Source organism: Pundamilia nyererei, unplaced genomic scaffold (genome assembly GCF_000239375.1).
Source record: "Pundamilia nyererei isolate P.nyererei 1_Seehausen unplaced genomic scaffold, PunNye1.0 scaffold00091, whole genome shotgun sequence".
In the NCBI taxonomy this organism is placed as follows: Eukaryota; Metazoa; Chordata; class Actinopteri; order Cichliformes; family Cichlidae; genus Pundamilia; species Pundamilia nyererei.
In genome coordinates this window covers 1,792,877-1,798,195 of record NW_005187492.1, presented here as the reverse complement: position 1 = coordinate 1,798,195, position 5,319 = coordinate 1,792,877, and positions in this window count along the sequence as shown.

The window sequence follows — 5,319 nt, the reverse complement described above, 5'->3', positions numbered from 1 at the left end:
TAATCATTTGATAGAACAAATGAAAACATATGAGCAAAGCAGCAGTAGAGAAGAACAATAGAGAGCGTCAGTACTGCTTCACTTGACTGTGCAATGATGGCACAGGGGAAGAGACAATACAATACACCTGCTGATATCTCTGTGGTTCAAAAAATAAATTAGAATTAATTTGTTTGACTCAACTTGTGTCTATCCAATTAATTAGCTAATTTCCAGCAAAGTACATCATTTAGAATTAAACTTGTAAAAGTAGAGAGGTTGTAAGTTCAAAGTCAAAAATTTTGGTTGATGGAATTTCACAAAAAGACAAAAAACAAGTAAAAACAAAACAAAGAAAAAACAAAAGGTTTGACAGTGTACTGAAAACTGCATCTTAGTGACTTTCATGACACACAACCACAAAATAAAGGCTCCTGAATTTTAAAACATGGAAAAATAAATCAGCAGAACTGGTGAAGTTTAAAAAAAGTTCCTATGAAAAACATAGAGGCTTTGTTTTTTCCCCCCAGTTCCCCCACTGCTGAAAGAGAATTTTTTAATCCTTGCTTTCTGCTGTCAAGAGTCCATGAAATAAGTACAGGAAGGGTAGGTGCCTCTAAAGTCAGCATAAACGGACATCACACTCATACTGTGTTTTGTGAAAGGTCCACATGAAACTAAATAATGTCTTTCACTCTTTGATTATATGTTGTTGTTCCAAGAAAAGAAAATGCTACATTTGCATTTGGGAATATAGTAAAATTGTTAGTGTACAGCCCTCTATTTCAGTTTTCAGTCCTGTCCATAGTTTCAGGTGGTGGATATGTAAAATAAATACCCATGTGAAAAATACGTGAATTTGAAAACCCTTTTTTCTGTTCCTTTTCCATATGGATATTATGCCCTTCTGACGCCGTACATTTTGAATAGGGAACATTTGGATTAATAAGTGGCAGAGAGAAAACCTCTCACCTCTGGGTTGGTGGCCTCTGTCATGTTGAATGTATGTGCTGGTGACACATGATGAGAAAAAAGCTTAATGCTTCATGAGAATAGACATTTGACCTGAGTGTGGCACTAAAGTAAAGTACCTCTTGATGTCTCTCAGGTATAAACTGTGGTAGACAATAAAGTCAAACCTAAACTATTACAGTTTTTAACATCACACAGCTGTGAATGAGACTTCTGTTTTGTCCTGTAATGCATTTGTTTTTTGTTTTCATCACTGCCTGTTGTCGTATTTTATGGAAACTGCCCATCACTATTTATTTGATATGAAAAACAATATCACTGAAGGCACCCCATTCCATTAATAACGTTGTGTTTTTGTTGTTTACCAGTTGCTTGCTATGACATTTAATTTGTTTATTTAATAAATGCCCCTGTTTATAAGTCGAAAAATGAGCCGACTCACAACAGATATTTTTATTTATTTATTTATTTGGGAAGAAACACTTTAAGCAATCGTGGTTTTATTGAACTTCTCGATGTCTACTGATTTCATCTTCTAGCCTTGTCAAGACAACAGATGAGTCATTATGTGCAACAATTAATTTTGATCTCAAAGCAGTTTCACAATAAATGTTCATCAGCTGTGAGATATTTATGATTTTTGTTCCATCCATTGACCAGAATCAGTGACATGTGAGTGGCAAGTGTGTTTGTCGTTCAGATTGAAAGATGATCATATTTTGCAAATCTGGGCTGAGTGTGTTGCCGAGGACTCACTGATATACGAGCAAGAAGGAGCTCAGAGTTGGAGATGAATTCACTAATTCTGGTGAAGATGAGACATTTCTGAAAAGAGGAAGAATTGTACAGCAACGTGTGTGCCCACAGCGGCTGCTTTGTCCGGGCTTTAAAGCAGATGAAAGTCTTACAGGAGTATGTTGCTAATTGAGTGGAGTGGACAGTGTGCATCTGCGTCACTGGATGTCTGAGCAGGACAGATACTTGTACTCAAATGTCAGCTTTCTTCTCCACACCGTGAACTAAAGGCAATGCCTCTCTATCTTGTGTTCTTGTCGTGTGTTGTTACGTGTGTGTGTGTGTGTGTGTGTGTGTGTGTGTGTGTGTGTGTGTGTGTGTGTGTGTGTGTGAAGGAAAGGAGGGGTAAGCACGTTTGATCTGACAAGTTCAAATTGAATCAAATGTGATGGGTCTGGAGAGGACATGAAGAACGTTTTTGATGAGTTTCTTTTTATAATACTGAGAAAGAAGAGTTGTTTGGATCAAAACTTTATTGATCCTACTGATTCCTGATGAGAACATCGACGCCATCTTTCTTTTGGTGTTTAAGTATGAACACAAAGTCCAAACAAAATGCAATCCTGCAGATAATTAAAGAACCTTTGTAAAGCAAGTAACAACATAACTCTACCTGTAGTTACTAAATTTAATACAGTAATGTATTACCGTACTGAAAAATGCAATGTGATTACAATAACTTTGGAACATGTTCCAACACTGGTTGTAACATGAATGCAGTGAAGAATCAACTCAGTCCTATCAGAAGGGATTAAAGTGAGATTTGGTAGCTTCATTTTAGTAGAGAGAAAATCAACCAATAATCCAGAAAAATGCATCACATAAAAATTTATTTGCATGCCACTGAGTAAAATAAGTATTTGATCGACAAGCAGAATATGGCTTCGTACTTGGCGGAAAAACCCTTGTTAGCAAGCACAGAGAAGACGTTTCTTGTAGTTGGTCACCAGTTTGTACACATATCAAGAGGGAGTTTAACTCTCTGCTCCTTACACAAACTCACTAAATCTGTTTTTTGGCTGTTGCTTGGCAACTCAAAGCTTCAGCTCCCTCCACAGATTTGAGATTGAGGCCTGAAGACTGGCTAGGCCACTCATTGACCTTAATGTGCTTCTTCTTTAGCCACTCCCTTTGTTGCCTTGGTGGTATGTTTTAGGTTATGGTCATGCTGGAAGACCCATCCACAACCCATCTTCATTTCTGGGTGAGGGAAAAAGTTCTCATTGAAGATTTTATGGTCGTCACCCCATCCATTTTCTCTTCAGTGGGGTCAAGTCTGCTTGTGACACAGAAAAAAAAACTCCAAAGCATATTTCCATCTCCATGCTTGACTGTGGGGATGTAATTCCTTGGATCATTTCTCTTCCTTCAAACACACGGGCCAAGTTGATGCAAAAGAGCAAAGTTTTGGTTTGCACTTTCTCCCTAAACCTCTCTGAATCATTTAAATGTTCTCTAACAACTTTTAGACAGGTGTGTACATGTGGCTTCTTGAACAGGGGGATTTTGTGATCCTACAAGATATCAGCTCATGATGTGTGTTACCAATGGTGTTCTTTGTGGCTCTGGTCCCAGCTGCCTTTGGATCATCAACAAGATCTGCTTATCCAACTCCTTTCTCATGACCACCCTAACTGCATGTGACAAGATCTTGCAAGGAGCTCCAGACCAAAGGCAATTAATAGTCATTGTATATTTCATCTAAAGAACTACAGGCTGGAGTAAAGATTAGTGTTCACGATTCAACTGTAAGAAAGAGACTTGGAAAAAAATGGCATCCATGGGAGAGTTAAAAGGCAAACACCACTGCTGACCAAAAATAACACAATGGCTCATTTCCCATTTGCCAAAAAACATCTTAATGATCTCCAATACTTTTGGGAATATATTCTGAGGACAAAGCATAACTTTTAGGAAGCCTTATGTCTCTTTACATCTAACGTAAAAGCTACACAGCATTTTATACAGAGAACTTCATAAACACGGTAGTGGTACTGTTGATAGTGTGATGGTCTGTAGTTGCTTTGCTGCTTCAGGACTTGTTAGAACCATGAACTCTGCTCTGTACATGAAAACCACAAATGAAATTGGATTCGAAACCCTTCAGTGTGGCTGAATTAAAACAATTCTACAAAAAAGTTAGTTAAGAATTCATCCACAGTTATGTGAAAGGCTCACTATACTTGATTGCAGTTCTTACTGGCAAATGTGGCACAACCAGTTATTAGGTTTAGGTGGCAATTAGTTTTTCACATTAGCCAGGTAGATTTGGATAGTGTTTTTAATACTAGAGAAACAGGGCTGGACTGGGACAAAAAATCGGCCCGGGCATTTTGACTAGAGACCGGCCCACCAAAAATGTAACGTCATTCAGGGGTAAAACCGCAAAGGATTCTGGGAACTTGTGGCAAGAGGTACTAGCGCATGCAGGCTTTCAATTGAACTCAGTTATAGCACAGCAATAAAAAGAAACACAAAAAATGGCAAGAAGCTGTTGTATTATTAACTGCAATAGCCGGTGTTGTGCCAAAAAGTGATTGTCTGCCAAAAACTGATTGCTCGTATTTAAATTGCTATAAGTAACTTGTTGGGCTATAATATGTGAAACATATGTCAAATGCATCCCTCATGGATGACATAAAGTCATCTCTCCATCTCCATCTCTCTATCCTGCTCTTTTATTTCTCTCTCTTGCTCCATCTCTCTCTGCTGCTCTTCTGTCTCCTCTGTCACAGACTTCTCCACTTTTGATGATAAATCAGCCTGGTGCAAAATGTAAGGATTGGCACAATTTGTTAAGATTTTGAGGAGTTTGAGAAACTAACCTTAAGCATAAAATAAAATTAACTATCAGTAACTTCATAGCACCCGCCCAGCAGTATATAAACTCCGTCATGCTAGCTAGTACGCAGTACCAGTTATTCTAAGCGACTGTCATAACTTCTTACCTGAAGTTCAGTTCCTCTGCCACTATGACCGGTGGCCGCCTCGGGTCTCTCCTCCTCTTGCCTCCCCTTTCCCTTATCCACCTGCTGGCCTCCACCACTTGCTGATGTTGCTAAATCTGTGGAAGCTATGCCATAGCTACCGCCAAACAATTCAGTTATTTTTACACATTTGGCAGCATCTGCCTGAAGGGCTTGTTTCTTTTTGGCCCTAATTTTTTCGGCACCTCCTTTCCTTTTTTTGTTCTCCATTTTCTTTAGTTCGTCTATAAGATTGCTAAACAAGGGGGAGGGTGCATCCGACCTCCTCGGCTGTAATTGGTCCAGCCCAGAGTCGATCATGACTAATTGGCCAATCCAACACCTTTCATTATTTATACCCTTCCATAAAAACAAAAAATCGCCAGTGGCCCACCGGGCAAATGCCCGATATGCCCAATGGCTAGTCCAGCTATGTAGATAAAGATAACACAAATCAATTCAAAGTGCTTTTTAAAAATTAATTTACTTAGGAAATAAAATGTGTTTGATGATCTGAATCATATAAGTGTGACAAATATGCAATAAAGTAATAATCAGCAAGAGGACAAAATACTTTTTCACTGCACTGTAATTAGTCATTAACTCA